The following is a 17673-nucleotide window of genomic DNA, read 5'->3' as shown; positions in this document are numbered from 1 at the left end:
ATTTGCGATTCTGTCTGCTGAGGTGATCTCCACCCGAGCAGAAGAAAATAACTTCTGAATACCAAATTGAGGTATTCCATACCAGACAATTTCCAATACTTACAACCTGAATGAGGTATGAATGAGCCCTGCATAAGAGGTAAAATACCTCAAATAATACCTTATGCATATTCTACAAATACCAAGCTGATAACTAGATCAAGTATTGTAATACCTAAATAATACTTGATGGATTTTCATATAAAAGTGAAATTTTTCAATACCTCCAGCAGACCTCAATAGCTATCGAATACCAAAATGAAGTATTTTTAATTGTTTTTCAAATACCATTATAATACCAAAATGAGGTATTGACAACTGAATAATACCTAATTATGGTATGATACCAAAATATGGTATGCATTAGTTATTGAGGAGTTATTTGTTCCTCCTCGGGCAGGTGTACCGATACGGGAGGCTGTGCTGGAAATAGGTGCTACAAATGGCCATGTTCTTGGAGGCGGTAAAATCTATCAGTCGTAGGCCGTTCTCGTTCGTCAGCCGGTGGGCGCTGAACTTTCCAATCGTCGGTCTGAACTCCTCCTCCTGGCTAACCTGAGCGTTCAAATCTCCTATGATGATCTTGACGTCGTGGCTTGGGCAGCGGTCGTACTCGCGTTCGAGCTGCGCGTAAAATGCGTCCTTGTAATCATCAGTGCTTCCGGAGTGTGGGCTATGTACGTTGATTATGCTGAAGTTAAAGAATCGGCCTTTGATTCTTAACTTGCACATTCGTTCATTGATCGGCCACCACCCGATCACGCGCCTTTGCATATCACCCATCACTATGAAAGCTGTTCCCAGCTCGCGTGTGTTGCCGCAGCTCTGGTAGATGGTATGATTACCTCTAAACGTTCGCACCAATGCTCCTGTCCAGCACACCTCCTGCAGTGCTACGATGTCGAAACCGCGGGTCTTCAGTACATCGAAGAGTATGCGAGTACTTCCAATGAAGTTGAGAGATTTGCAGTTCCACGTACCGAGTTTCCAATCGCTAGTCCATTTTCGTCGCTGTGGTCTTTGTCGATTGTTCCGGTCCGTATTCTCTCGTTGACGTTCCTGAGCTAATGTGTTTTTACGATTGGCTTGCAGGGCCTGACCCCCTAGATTTCCGGAGGACCATGAATGAATAAGATATCATATTTAGACATGTTTAAAATCAATATAATATCATATTTACATTTTGCCTAAAAATTGCTTGCCACACGATATACACATGTAAAAATGGTGAACTGGCAAAGAAAGCTTTTAGTTTATATATGCGGAGATGCTGACAAGAATACTAAGCTGAGAAACATGTTTTGTCCCAGTTGGAATGTGACGCCAGAATAATGACGAAGGTCCGGGTGTGATATCGTCTTTCACTCGACTATGTCAGATCTTTTCTTCATGTAAAATCATGCATTTTAAGCTGTCGCAAGGTACCAAGGCCTGTTCAAAAAGTGTCGTATTTGAGCCGTAAAGGAACCGAATTTAGAATACTTGGTTGGATCCAAGTCAGCCATTTTACTTATGCAATTATTCCTATTCAATACAATATTAAAAATCATGAATTTCGAAACGTCAGAATACTCTGGTACAGGAAAGTCAATAAGAACCGCAGTTGAGACCTACCGGAACCGATGTCGGAAAATCCGGGTAGGTCTTGTCTGTCGATGTTTTATAATGATTCAATGTCTTTATTTTATTAATGAGCTGCCTCAGGTACCCCACGCGACTTTCGCGAAATTACCCCTGTTTTCAAAATCATTCATAACTTAAAAAAACTATATTAGATTCCTGATCTAACCATGGTGGAATCATCAAAATCGGTTGAAAATTGACAAAGTAATTGCAAGTTGAAGAAAAAAAAATTATCGATTTTTTATGTTGGTACTGTACTGCCCATATCCGCATAAAAGTCCCATGGTATATGGGGTTTCCTATAAACATGGGACTGTTGTGCGTATTTAGACAATGCAATATGCTTGATCAAATGCTTGAGGGGACCATCATAGTAACCATGAAATTTGATTTTAATATGGCGTTACGTCCCCACTGAGACAGAGCCTGCTCCTCAGCTCCACAGTTATTAACTGAGAGCTTACTGTAACAATGACCTTTTTGCATGCGTATATCGTGTGGCAGGTACGATTGATACTTTATGCCCTGGGAAGTCGAGAAAATTTCCAACCCGAAAAGTTCCTCGACCGGTGGGGGATTCGAACCCAAGACCCTCAGCTTGGTCTTACGGAACATCGACTCATGGAGATTCAACTGTATTTGAAATATAACAGGGACATGATCAGAGTCGGTTAAGACCAAATCAATCGTATAAGGGTATCTAAAAGAGGAAAAGCAAATGGGGCTATCAGGGTATTGCATTAAAAATATCCTGCAGAGCACTCATGAAAAGAAATCCTGCCGTTGGTATGCTTTGTATAAAATTCAGAGGTTTATTACCTTAAAACATCCATTTGTCTACTACTTCTGTTGTAGAGCACGGGCAAAGTACAATCCGCTATCAATTCAGACAGCAAATTCTCAGCACGAAAGCAAAACACATCCTCTACAATACAATTTCTTAGAACATTCAGGGTGTAATATTTTGCGGATTTCACTAGCTTGTTTCTTAAGATCAAGAACAACTTCTTGTGAAACGAAATCTGAGCTTCATTAAAGCTGCATAATAACCCCCTTTGGACAAAGCGTGCATCACACTGCTGCCCTCATGGACGCCTCATTCGCTCGGACAGTATTAGTACATAGAAGGCTGAGCTCGCGTGAACAGCGTTGGTACCGCGGCGAGTGCCTACTGCGTTTGGAGAATAGCTCACCACACACGTTCCAACCGCCAACCCATCAGCAGCACTGTCGTGTCGTCGTGAGTGTGTGAGCAGCGATTTTTGTTTTCCACGAGAGTGTTTTCCTCGGCGGTGCTTTTCCAGAACAGTTTCGTACCGCGAGCCGGAAAACTGTCCCTCGCCGGTCAGACGATTCTCAGCGCTTGAAGTGGTTACAACCTCACCCAAAAGGTGGATTCTTCAGAAGATATTTGTTTGTTCAGAAACAGTGACTTATACGCTCAAAGTTAGTAACGAGCAGGTGCGTGTTGAAGCAACGCAAAACAATAAAAGCAATCATTAGGCGACATAAGCGACGGGTTTCACCAGTGTGTCAAACAGAAAGAATCTATCTGTCCAGGATTTTCACCGTTTGCTTCCCACGGCTAGTTGTTTGGCGACGCGTAACTTATTGTGAGAATCGAGTATTTCCAAGCCTTGTAATACAGAGATCTAAGCAGGCCAAACGAACAAGTGGTGCCACCGGGTTCAGAAGTACTTTGTTGCAATCCGCCAATAAAAACGAAAAGTTGGAAATCCAAGAGTACACCTAGGCAATTGTTATCAAGTCGAGTTGTAATCTTGCCCGTTGTTATCTTACGTTTTTAACCATTGTCATCGAGACCCAGTGTTGTGTGTGAAAATACCAATATACCGTTCGGGGGCAACTTTTTGGTGGAACTGTGAGTGTTAATTGATCAACGGGAACCGAAGAAGTAGTCGCAGCAAGCGTTGAATCCTCCAGATTGGACTGACGTCAATCACCTGCCGAGAAACTACAACTATTTATATTGGCCCGCGTGTAATTGTATGGTGAGTCGCATATGCTTTCTGTATTTTGGAGTTGCTTCTCCCCCATGCTTCCAATGCCTTGAACCAAATGTTTGAATCACTGCTGCGTTTATTGCCCACTACTCTTCCGTCTGCATGCGATTGTCGAGCGATTCCATACACTGATGACCTGTGCTCACATCATCGCGAGCACTCCCACTAGATAGAACCATCATTTTACATTTTGTTACATCTAAACTAGTACTGTCGTTCATTCTAAAACTTATAACACATCAATAATGGAAAAAAAATAATTCTTAATCTTTAAAAATATATATGTAATTTCATCATTTCTAGTTCTACTCTGCTCTACTCTAGATTGATTTTGTCACAAAATTTGTTTTATTGTTTTTTTTTTGCTGTTGCCGACTTATAACCGTTATACATTCAACTCTCCATATTTCGATATTCCGTATCTCGAGGTCTAAAACACCACAGTAAATTTGGACTTCATGGCTACTGTGATGGTCCTTTGAACTGCAATTGCTCAATAACTCGTTGATCCTTTCTATAGCATTTCCAGTTATGGAGAGTTGACTGTATTACTTAAATTATTGGTTGTGTGTTGCAATCACAGGATCATTGTGTTACAGTGAAAACAATAATTTAATGCTTTGAAACTCTAATGACTTTTTAAGCAGTAATAGTATAGTCAACTCTTCATAAAACGATACTCCATATCTTGCTATCGAAAATATGGTAAGAGATGGTTTTCATGGCTACCTTGATATCCTCTTGAAACGTAGTTGTATTGATTTTTTATAAGTAAATGAAAACCGAATTTAGTACAGTCGCCTCTCCACATCTCGATATCGAGATACGGAGAGATCGAGACAAAGAACAAATTTTTGATGAATACTAGATTGAAAAACACTCCGTTGCCAAGAAATTAATACACAAACAGACTTCATTTTGCGCTCCTAATTTATTTTGAATCCAAGACTTTGGTCTAGTAACCTTAGATATACGGAGAGAAAATTGAGAGCGAAAAATCAACAGAAACACATCGAGATATGGAGATATCGAGTTAAGGAGAATATCGAGATATGGAGAGTAAAAATGTTTGCAGACTGAAGGGACTTATGAAATCATCGACATAGGGAGAGATATCGAGATGTAGAACATCGAGATGTGGAGAGTCGACTGTACATACTTGATTTATAGTAATAGAGAATTTATTGTAACTACAAAAATCAAAGATTTAAGGAATGTGTCTTTCAAAATTATTCGAGAAACAAAAAGAGTGCATAAGCGATGAGTAGTTCTCCGATGTGTTTCCCATATTTTTTCACTCAATACTATGTTTCATAATTAATAATTAATAGTAGTGAAAACAATAACAAAACCAGCATAGTACAAAGAGGTTGGAATGAACTGCAAGAGATCATATCGTCAGTGGGGATACATGAGTCAGTGATGCGCATGTAATAAATACCACAACCAATTGAATGTGTACAATTAAATGACCAACCCCCACTCACCTCGAAGAGGCACCAAAATGATTCATATGTCATATTCATACAACAGACATGAATTTCTAATAATCGTAGCAGTTAACAAATATCGAAGTTTATCTAGAGGACGTAAGAACAAACCATTTTGTTTGGTTTTCCACGCAACTGAAATGTTTAGCTTTTGAACTGATTTTTTCCAGTCGGCTAGCTATTCTGTTCTATTTTTTGATAGTGATACAAAAAGTATTAATGTTTCTTGCAATTCTACACCCATCTACACCATGAACAACAAGTTGTTCAAAATTGGGCATTAATTTATGAAAGTGTCAATATCTTTAAACAATTATTGATTTTGGGTGTGGATCATCCAAAAATTATCCATAACCGATAAACTAAATCAAATACTATGTCCATGTTTTATTTTCCAATTGAAAGCTAGTTTTTAAAATTCAAAGATTTATAGTACATTGCACACTGGGCCACCTCTAGCGCTTTAGGAGTGCATTTTTCCGGGTGGGTGTCTTCGGAGGCTTATCTTGGATTTATTTGTTCTTTAATTTGATGATAAAAGTTAGCGCCGTTCGGGGTGACATTAAGCCTAGGGGGTTACTTTGATCGCCCTTTTGCATCTCATGACTAGTACGGGTGTCTAAAAACTAATCCATGGCCATCCAGTTTGAAGCGTACCAGCATTTTTATTATTCCGGTTTAAATTTGCTGTCCCAAAGTGACCCTTATGGCACAATGTCACCCAGCATGACGGTTATTTGAAGTCCTAGAACTCTTGTGTCTTCGACAATTTGCCGTAAATATACACGTTCTGAAACTTTGCCTAAAACGTAGAAACGCGAAATAAAAATATATGCATCGCAGCGCCACCTATGCGGTGAAATTTCCAACTATAGTGCAACCTCCATGAGTCGATGTTCCATTACTCGATATCGACTCATGAAACCATACTAAAAACAAAATGTCATGGTTACTATGATGGTCCTCTCAAACAGCTTTCCAAGGAATTTGTTTCCACGACTCGATATTTCCATGAGTCGATGGTTCCTTCAGATATCGACTCATGGAGGTTTGACTGTAACTTGTTAGTTTAAGGTGACTAGAGAAAGAAGCGACACCACAGAGCACAAGACTTGAGAACCAAACAGCGCGTTGCGCTGAAAATTTATCCCATTGGTCACCACCAGCAAGCAAGTAATTTGATTGATTTTCAATGCGAACTGTTGTCAGATTCTCCAGTCTTGTGCACTTGAAAATTCGAAGTTTGGCTTCGTTTTATAATCACCTTAACAAGTCTCCTCAGACTCCAACCCGATAAAATGCACCCCTAAAGTGCTAGAGGTTTTGTCTGGCTAAATTATGTTCCTGGCCCAGTGTGCATTGCTGGCATGAAGTGCAGCAACAGTATATGAATAATTAAGGATGATGAACATGATTGACGTCAGAAACAATATGCCTATATAAGGAAGTGTTGCAATGAAATCATTCTCAAGAAACATTTCTCAATGAGATCCGCAAAGCCAAATTTTGTCGAAAAAGATGCGAATATTTCACCAAAAAAAAAAACAATTGTCTTAGACGAGCATAGATTGGAACTGACATGTTGTAGAGAAAACGAATTAAAATAAATTATTAACGATGTATGAGTGTACGGGACAAAACAAAATGTACAAATGAACTCAGAAAAAATAGCGTTCTATGCGAGGAAACTCATCAACCTTACGATTTTATCCACCGTGTGTTGCGGGTTTGATGTAATTTGTATAAATAAACAAGTTATTACGTGAACTTTCATGCGATTTCTGGTTGTCTGGGTAGGTTACAAGACTAACTTTAAGTGCAAGCCGGAAAAAAAATATTTCCAGGCGATATACGTAAAAAATTACTGGCTTTTTTTATTGCTAATCCTTGACATATTTTGCCAGTTTCTTGGTAAAATCCTCTAAAAGTTTCTGGGGAGTTCCTAAGCGAACTATTCACGGGATTGGACAAAATTGAAAGTATTCACTGTTTGCACACAAACCATTGGCAAAGTCTTCTTAAATCCATCAGCAGGATTTTTAATGAGATTTTCTAAAGATATTCATAGGATCCTTGAAAAACTACTAAGATTCTTAACGAGATTTTCGAAGTTATTGGTAATATTTTAAGAACTATTGTCTGGTTTCTAAAAAAGGCGAATAGAAAAGTTATTTAGAATGTTCAAAGAAGCTTGCAGGGGTCGAATCCCATCATGCTATTACGGACTCTGTTGCAACTTTTTTTTGAATTCTTTATCTTTCAAATCTAGTACAAAAAAATACGATTCGTTCTAAGTACCTTTAGACATTTTTTTAGATTCTGGTGGTAGTTTTTGTTGAAATCTTCTCAACTAATTGATTAGTTATAGAATTTTGTAAGATCCATCAGAAATTTTCTTTGAAAGCTGTTTGATAGACTCCTGACAAGATTTTTTGTAGACTCCGAATGATCTTGGAAGTGTTATTCCATTATCTATGGTGGTTTACTGAGAAAATTATCGAATGTGTCTGTCAAAGATGTCTGTTGATACATGAATAATCTTTGAAAAGTAGTCATAAACTTGTGTTCAGTGATCATCAACTTTATGGATCCGCGAAAAGTTTTTAAAACTTTGAAGAGGATTCACACCTTCAAAAAAGTTGAAAACCACTGTTCTAGAGACGTGGCGTGTTCGACTAACTCGAAAACAGAAGACTGTTGAATGTTGGCGTCTGTGAGATAGTTGTTCATTTTATCAAAATGGACAATTTTGACGAACACGCCAAGCCTCTAGAACGTTATAGTAACAAGTTAGATTGTGGCGCCACCCGTAGGGACGATTTTCGAACTATCCTTCTATGCCAGTAGATGGCCCTCGCAGTTATAAAAAAATGGCCGAATACGACAAATTTCAGGAAGCATAGTTCACTGAGGAAAAAGTTCACTGAGCCATAGTTCACTGAGGAAAAAGTCGTGTTTGGGACGACTAAAATTAATTTTGAATTGAGTTGAGAATGTAAGCAAAAAAATATATGTTCATTAAGGCATTTTTAATTGAAATTCGTTTATATTGCATATCACAAAATACATTGTTCGTTGTCAAAGATATTATTCACACATATCTCAAAGTATTATGAAGATACACTATGACGTTCTCAGTTTAGAATGCCTAAAAATGTAATCATGATGACGCATTGACAACTATTTATTAAAAATATGTATCGATAATTAACAATATATTTTCAATGCATCCATCATTGTTACTTCTTCTTCTTCTAGGCATTGACGTCCCCACTGGGACAGAGCCGGCTAATCACCGTAGTGTTCTAAGCGCACTTCCACAGTTATTAACTGAGAGCTTAGTTTGCCAGATTTGCCATTTTCGCATTCGTATATCGTGTGGCAGGTACGATGATACTCTATGCCCAGGGAAGTCAAGGAAATTACCATTACGAAAAGATCCTGGACTGATCGGGAATTGAACCCAGACACCTTCAGTATGACTTTGCTTTGTAGCCGCGGACTCTAACCACTCGGCTAATGAAGGCCCCAGATCATTGTCACTATATATTTTTTTAAAACGCCTTGTTCTCTTTACACATAATCTGTGACAAAGCCATTGAATCGTCATAGAATCACAGAATCATTGTTTAAAAAGTGGATGAAATAACTATGAATTACATTTTTGTAGATGCTATGGTATTTTAAAAGGCACAAATTTCTCATTGAAACGCTTCAATTTCAATCGAATTCACTTTCGAAATCATATATTCAGGAATTCTTTGGATGTAATTTAGGGCTCACTTGAATAGAAGAAACGCCAGAAACCCGCCCCCTGATATACTCAAGCTTTTGAACTCAGTTATATTATTATATGCATGAAATTCTTATACAAGACCCAAGAATTCTTGTCCAGATCTCGTACATGATTGACTACCAGGGATAGGTCAGGACAATTTGCATTACCTAGAAGCCACCGAATGAATTTTCATCTCGAATGTATTGTCAATTGTTAGATCAGGGTAATTTGCATTGCCTAGAAGCTTACAAAATCCGCTGTAATTTATAACTAGGAAGAACAGACTTTGATTAAAAGAAGGAAAAAACACTGATGAATGTGTTAGCCATTTGAAAAAGTAGTAAAATGATACTCGGATTTAAGGGTTCGAATATTTTTGTTCTTTAATTCTTCATTGATGGCCTCCCGAGCAGAAGAAAAGTGCTACTGAATACGAAACTAAGGTGTTCCATACCAGATAATTTCCAATACTTACAACCTGAATGAAGTATAATGAGCCTTGTATAAGAGGTAAAATACTTCAAATAATATCTCATGTATAATCTACAAATACCAAACTAATAATTAGATCAGATCTTGTAATACCTAAATAAAACATGATGGATTTTCATATATAAGTGAAATTTTTCAATAGTAGTTCAATACCTCCAGCAGTCCTCAATAGCCGTCGAATACTAAAATGAAGTATTTTTATTGTTTTAAATATTTTTTTTTTCCAATACCATTATAATACTAAAAAGTGGTATTGGCAACTGAATAATACCTTATTATGTTATGATACCAAAATATGGTTTGCATAGATAATTTCGAGTTATTTGTTCCTCCTAGGGCTCTGACCCGGACATTTGAAGATACCTTTTTATTTTCATTTTCTTTTCACCGTTTATACTGTGTTGCTATGAAATTCCATCGTAAGAATAAGTTTTGTACATGAGATTGCCTAATTCCTTTGTAATCTATTGGGAAATATCAATAATTAACTCTTACTGAATCATCAATTTTAAAACGGGAAGATTTTCTATATTTTTCTTTTTGTACTTGACTTTTAAAACTTTTGTGATAAATATTACAAATGATTCAGTTCTGGTTGAAAAGTAATCACCATGGTTGGTTTGATTCTTCTAAGAAATTTTTTTACTAAATGCCTACTTTAAACTAGAGTCATTGTGACCTAGGCGTTGTTTGTTTGCTTGTCTCGAAGGAATCATTTAAAAAATATTTATTTTTGTGATATATTGTCCGATTCAACCTAGATTTCTGACTGTCATTAAACTCTTTAATTAATCATTAATTAATCATGTACTTGAACCCATCTATCTCGTCCATCCCCTAATATATGCAAAAACTTTTGGTAACCTTTCGACTTCCACCTAAAACTGATTGCAAGCCGAATACGGTGGAATACTTTAAGTTCTAAGTCAGACTATTAAAAAAACTAACTATCAATGGTATTTTTTAATTATCATCATTTTTTCCTAATAAGCATGTAAAATACACTAGGTTTGCTTTCCAAAAGTGTACACACAATATTTTTTCTTGTCATTTTTATCCACAAACCATTTTTTAGACTGAAAAACATTTTTTTAGTTTGAACAAAATTCAACTGCATTAAGTGCAATGAATTAAAGTAATAAATCAAATACAATCCTTGGTGTACAATCGCAAATGTTCTAAATAATGAATAGTATCTCTGTAATTCTTTTTATTTAAAAACGGTTTTTCAGCTTAAATTTCTTGCTCATAGTGCAATGCAATGAAACGATTTTGATTTTCTAAATTATTTTTTTACCTTACGTTTTACGCAAAGTTGTCCCATATCACGAAATATGCAACCAAGTTAGAGACATACCGTCATGCGAGATAATATTGGGCCAAGAGGTTGACTTTGGGTCACTATTTTTGCGGCGAACTAATGTCAGATAAACAATGTGGCTTCTTGTAGCTAGCACGTTACAAATAGCCACTAGAAAATCATAAATTACAGTTTTGCCATTCCGTTGCCTATGAGCCAACTTTATATCAAGGAAATGGACAACACTGTGCTACTTTTCAGCACTCGTTTCGGTGCTAAAAAGTAACACTTTTCAGATCTGTTTTGGGAGTCACCAACTGAATATCTGTGCCACTTCATACGTCATTTATTAAACTGCCCTGTGTATCCCAATGACTAGTAAGTAGTTTTTTGACTATGTTTCTGCTTCTGCAAACTATAGGCGATTCGTATCCGACTGAAGGGAGCCCAGGGAACCATTCTGCTTTAGAATCAGGTCACTCAGTGCTCGTTAAGATTACTGTAGATTTAATTCTAGAATGTCCGGAATCTAACTTCACGCTCCTTCACGGTTTGTGCAGGCAGGTTGGCACATGATAAATAAATTAAATAAGTCGAAAATTGCATGCGGCGTCTTACCTGGTCCGTCATCGCAAGCAGATCAATAAAATGTCGATTGAAGCGTGAAAAAATTGTGACTGTCATATTCCAGATCAGGCTGCTGTGTCACAGCTTACCTGATTGAAAACTAATGAGACTATGCGTCACATGGAAGGCTATGTAGATACGCTTGAAATATAATTGTGCTGTTAGAAATAATTCAATAGAATGGCATTTTTCGTAATAGCAAAAAATGTTGTATGCAACTCGTTGCAAAACTCGATTTTTTCAGCACTCGTTGTATTTATCTAACTCGGCGAGCCTCGTTGGATAAATATACAACTCGTGCTGAAAAAATCATCATTTTGCAACTTTCAGCATAAATAACTATTTTGACCTTCATACTAGCCAAGGAACGCATCGAAAGGGGCGGTAACAATGAACCCCTTGGCCAAATGTCATCCCTCACCACGGTATGTGCTTTGTATTGGCAATTTTTGTGACTAATTAAAATAGGGCCAAGAGTTGATGTTATCAGCAAACCTTTTTTCCCACGTAACTCAATAACAAATGATCAATAATCATATATACATAGTTATTTTTACCAAAGTTTTGAAGAGGGAGTGAGTGATTACTTAATGAAATCTCCCTCAAAAAAGGCTCACACAAATTGAAAATAATGAGCCAGTATCTTGATCTTCGAAAGCTCAAATCGGGCTTGGTTACGATCACTTTTGGTTAGGGACGGTCCATCAATTACGTAAGACAATTTTAACGGTTTTTCGACCCCCCTATGGCACGTAAGATAAGACATCCTAGAGGCATTTCTAACAATGTCTGATAACTGCCCTATGCAAGAATAATATCTAAACTTGTTGAAACAAGCTAGTAGCTACCATAAGAGAGCATACTCAAAGCAAGTCTTTTTTGCAAATAGGACCATTTGACATGTTTATACTGATTTATGCTGAAAACTTGATCGATTGGCCAAACACTCATGAAAATTCAGGAAATGGCTATTGAATACTACATTGAAAAACGCTCAGAAATAAAAAATAAAACACAAATGTGTATCCATGAAATTGGGGTGAAACAGCTGAAACATTTCTTTGGATCACTAAAATCAGTGTAGTAACCTTTGAGGGAATTGACATATCGACACGCGGAGAGTAAATCTGAAATAAAAACTAACAAGAACACAGCGAAAAGGAAATATTGTATGCAGATTGAAGAGCCTGAGAAAATCAGCGTGATAGCGAGAAATGTCGAGATGTGAAGAGTCTTCTGAGAAGTGCCTTCACCATTCATACTGGCTAGCCTACTATACCACAATCTTTTCTCGCTATCGTGAGCCCATCGAAGCAAGTCATGTTTTCGATCGTGTTGTTATAAAACTGTATTATAATGACCACACTTTTGAACAGAAAAGTTCAATACCGCACCGCCCTTGAAGACCAACACCATAAACGTTTATGGCCTGATAAGAGTTGTGCTGACTCGATATCGATCTAAGCACCGCAAAAATCAATTTCCCAAACGTTCACTTTCGCACAGCGAAATTCCCCATGCCGCCCGGTAGTCCCAAAGCAGCGCAGAAAGCACGTGGACCGGTGATGATGATGACGAAGGCGACGATCCCGTTCCTTTGTAAACATCTTGCGGGATCCCCTAGAGTGCCGTTTCCAGCGATGACGCAATTCTGGCCGATCCGTTGTTACTGTTCAACGATCGAATCGAATCTACCGTCGTGCGTCCTCCTCTTCCAGACCTCATCATCCCGCCTGCTACGATTTGTACGATGTTTGGGTCAAACCACCTGTGCTGGAAAAACCTTACTCTGACATGTTTCGAAAACAAACCCCGATCCAGCATTGCAACCTACGTCCAGAGATAATGGGATGCTGCCCCGCGTACAAGCACCTGCCTAATCGTAGACGCACACTATCAGCAGAAGCTGCCGCCAGTATAGGTAATTGCTTTCTAGCCTCGGCGTGTCTAAGACCGTTATTAACAAAAAAAGGCACCCACCATTCCATCTCCATGAAATTGAAAATACTTAACACACTGAAGACTGTTGAGGTCAAAATAAGCGTATCTGTCAAAGGAAACAAACTCTAGTGGAATTAAATAGTATAGTTCAAAATAAGACATCATGAATATAATGGTAAATGTACAAAACACTGTAACATCTAATTTTCCCGACCAAATGGTTTCAAATTTACAGAGACGATGCGTGGATATCATAACTATTTTGAGTGTTCAATGGATATAGGATCATGATAACTTTCTCAAATTCATGCTGCAGAATTGGTGTACAATTATTTTCGAGATAAATAGTTTCAGACACACCGTGTAGCGAAATGATTAGTCAACGCGCGCAAGCACTCTCCCCGTTGTATCGTGATTGGATTCAAATTTGAAGCCACACGACCCGGGATCTTCCCGTCTGATGTCTGGGAAGGAGGCGCGAAAATCGGCAGCCGCGTGTGCACTCGGTAAAACCCACAGCGTAGGGTTTTTCCCATTCATGAAAATTGTGGCCGTCGCTGTGTGAGAGCTGGCTGGCCAATGGCTATACCGTGATTCTGACGTCAGCCCAATCAAATCTCATCGCGACCTGATGCACACATTTAGGCCACACGCTTTCGTATTCGTCGCGAACCGCTGCACACAACCAGATCGCAGTAGGCTGCGCGTGTGTGGTGTACGCATGCGCCGCTCAATTAGCGTTTCCTACACTGAACGACATTTGGCCAATAGAATCGGTTGAATTTTCGACCTGAGGGTTCCGGTTTGCGTATGTTTTCGTGCGGAACAGCGATGCCAGCTCTACGGAAACGCTTGTAGATCAAAGCAATTTGAGACTTTCGACGAATGTAGAATTTCAACCACTAACTGCATTCAAAACATAACATTTACATTCATTAATACACTTGATAAATAATATGATATCAACTCGTGCCCTCCGTTTCAGATTTTTTTTACTGCTTGGTCGCTGAGCATATGCCTTGTAAAAAAAAAACATTTCGCCAACAAAATTTCAGAAGGGCGCAAGTGCTTTTCTAAACAACATCTTTCATCGAAGCCGGAGACAGTATTCGACTTTCTCCGTGCATCATTTGTTAGAGGAGCAACGACCTCGTAATATAAACATTTTGTGCCAGCCTAATCATTCATGTGAATTGTACCAGTCTAATGTTTCCTCTGCTGGCTATGCAATGCGCGCCATTTTCTATCTAAAAAGTGAACTCGTTTTGTGCGCATCGTTGATTTAATAAATCGTTATTTAATTCGTTATTCAGTATAACTCAGACTTTTATTCCACTGCTGCCTAATCCCAATAGGTTATTGGCCCAGTAATCGTGGAAAGTGCGTGAGTTTGTGTCGTCGCGAGTGTGAATTGTGTGGACAATTTCCTGAACCGAAAAATCGTGTTTGGTCGTGTCGGAAAGACAAGATGGCGGACGCGAAAGTATCGGTGGAAAAGTTAAACGACCAGAACTACGCGATCTGGAAGTTTAAGATGCGGCTTTTGTTGACACGGGAGAAATTGTTGGATGTGGTAATTCAACCGAAGCCTCCAGCTGCTGATGCGACCTGGGTCAGTAACGACGAGAAGGCGCAGGCGGTCATCGGGTTGGCACTGGAAGACGCCCAACTGATCCATGTGATGCAGAAGTCCACGGCGAAGGAGATGTGGGATGCTCTGAAAGATTACCACGAGCGTTCTTCTCTTTCGAGCATCATTCACGTCGTGCGTCAATTGATAACGTTGCGGATGTCGGATAACGGTGATATGGCGGAACACCTGAAGCAGATGACGGCATTGCGAATTCGCTTGTCTGCTTTAGGAGAGGACGTGAAGGACAACTGGTTCGTGGCTCTGATGCTGTCCAGCCTGCCGGAGTCCTACGGTGGCCTCATCATGGCTCTCGAAAGTCGACCAGATGCGGATCTGACTGTCGATTTCGTGAAGGGCAAGCTGCTAGACGAGGGAAGGCGTCGTGTTGAAAACGCGTCGTTGAGTGAAAAGGCGTTGGCAACCGGATCTTGGAAGAAGAAGCCGACAGAGAAGCCAACAGTGAAGAAAGACAAAGTGTGCCATTATTGTAAGAAGGAGGGGCACTTCCGGCGCGACTGTCGGAAGCTGATGCAGGATCGACAGGAGAAAGAAAAGTCACAGCAAGCAAACATCGTCGTGAAATCGGAGTCAGGAGGAGAGGTTTGTCTTGCTGCTGGCGTGACTGGAGACGCTGCCGTGTGGTATCTGGATTCGGGTGCCACAGCGCATATGACGAACAACTCCAGCATTCTTGAAGAGGTGGATGTGGCGAAAGCGACGACAATCTGTCTGACTGATGGAAAGTCGATCAAATCGGCCGGGTCCGGCTCTGGGCGGCTAATTTCAGTGAATGGAAGAGGAGCTCGGATGGATGTGAAACTGAAGAACGTGTTCCATGTGCCATCGTTGGCAGGAAACTTGCTGTCAGTCAGCAGAATTGCCGACTTGGGGTTTCGAGTCATGTTTGACAAATCCGAGTGCAAAGTGCTAAAAGGAGAAGAAGTAGTGTTAGTGGGTCAAAGGAAGGGTGGTCTATATCATCTGAAACAACTTCCAGAACAAGCGTTCTTAGTGGATCCGAAGCACGGTGAACTGTGTCCGCATTTGTGGCACCGTAGATTTGGCCACAGAGATCCACAAGCTGTGATGAAAATAGTGCGTGAAGACCTGGGGCACGGGTTGAAGATGGGCTCTTGTGAAGTGCAATCGATGTGTGGCTGTTGCTGTGAGGGGAAGATGAGCAGAGATTCTTTTCCGAAGGCATCTGTGACAAGGTCGAAAGTAGTAGGAGAGCTGATTCACGTCGACCTAGGAGGTCCGATGGAGGTAGCTACACCAAGGGGTAATCGTTTTTACATTGCTCTGGTGGATGACTACAGCCGTTACTCCGTCGTCTACCCGCTCCAGAGGAAGTCTGATGCTGAGGAGAAAATTCGTGAGTATTGCGCTTTGTTGAAAACCCAATTTGGTCGATACCCGAAATGTTTTCGCTCTGATAACGGTGGTGAGTTCGTGGGTGCTTCGTTGATGAAGTTTTTCTCGACGAATGGCATCGTGGTTCAGCGAACGGCACCGTATTCGCCACAGCAAAACGGTGTGGTGGAGCGCAAGAACAGGTACCTTGTGGAGATGATGCGATGCATGCTGTCCGAAGCGGGACTCGATAAGCGGTTCTGGGCCGAAGCGATCTGCACAGCAAATTACCTGCAGAATCGTTTGCCATCGTCTGCGATTGACAGGACCCCGTACGAGTTGTGGAGCGGAAAGAAGCCGTCGTATGCGCATCTCAGGATATTTGGTTCGGAAGCGTATGTCCACGTTCCGAAGGAAAAGCGCCGTAAGCTTGATCTGAAGGCTGAGAAACTGGTGTTCATCGGGTACGAGGAAGGAAGTAAAGCCTATCGGTTCTTGAATCTGGAGACGGATCGTGTGACGATCAGCAGAGACGCAAAGTTTCTTGAGCTGTGTACCGTCAAGGAAGCTGTTCGTTGTGAGCCTTTTGCGACAGGAGGAGTTCTTGAAGTCCCTTTGGCTTTACCGCCGGAGAAAGTGGAAGAAACTGCTGAAGCGCCGGATTTGGAGACCGACACAGAATCTGAAGTTGATGACGTTAACGATTCCCGGTATGGTAGTGCTTCTGAAGGCGATTCATCTGTTCACGATTTTCCGTTGGATGAAAATTTGCGTCGTTCGAAGCGGTCGACGAAAGGGAAGCCACCGTCCAGGTTGATCGAAGAGATTTTCGTGGCTGAAAGTGTTTCCGAGGAGTTCGAGCCCAGGAACTTGCGAGAAGCCTTGACCTGTGGAAAGAAAAAGGAATGGGCAGCAGCGATGAAGGACGAATTGAAATCACATTCCGACAATGATACGTGGGAGTTGGTGAATTTGCCGCCCGGCCGGAAAGCAGTTGGTTGTCGTTGGGTCTTCAAAGCGAAGAAGAATGCGACTGGTGAAGTGACCAAGTACAAGGCCCGGCTGGTAGCCCAAGGGTACTCCCAGAAGTACGGGGAAGATTTTGATGAAGTTTTCGCTCCGGTGACCAGGTACACAACTCTTCGAGCTCTTCTAGCTTTGGCGAGTAGCAGAAAAATGACGTTGAAGCACTTCGACGTGAAAACCGCCTACTTGTACGGCAAACTAGATGAGGAGTTGTTTATGAGGCAACCGCCTGGTTACGAAGTTGTTGGGAAAGAGCACATGGTGTGTCGATTGAAGCGTAGCATTTATGGCCTGAAGCAGTCGGCCAGGTGCTGGAATCGTCGGCTGGATAGTGTTTTGCGTGAAAT

The 17673-nt window shown here is 40.4% G+C and overlaps 1 protein-coding gene across 1 annotated transcript in view; it reads left to right on the top strand.

The window, feature by feature from the left end:
• Window positions 1-2779: 2779 nt before the first annotated feature.
• The window catches only part of LOC5569526 (embryonic polarity protein dorsal), an 87838-nt gene continuing 72944 nt past the window's right edge, over window positions 2780-17673 (top strand). The window contains exon 1 of the mRNA XM_021848333.1: window positions 2780-3674. The gene's annotated coding sequence lies outside the window, so the exon portion shown is untranslated. The remainder of the gene's footprint in view (window positions 3675-17673) is intronic.

This window comes from Aedes aegypti, chromosome 2 (assembly GCF_002204515.2).
Source record: "Aedes aegypti strain LVP_AGWG chromosome 2, AaegL5.0 Primary Assembly, whole genome shotgun sequence".
NCBI lineage: Eukaryota > Metazoa > Arthropoda > Insecta > Diptera > Culicidae > Aedes > Aedes aegypti.
This window is presented reverse-complemented; position numbering and strand designations above follow the sequence as displayed.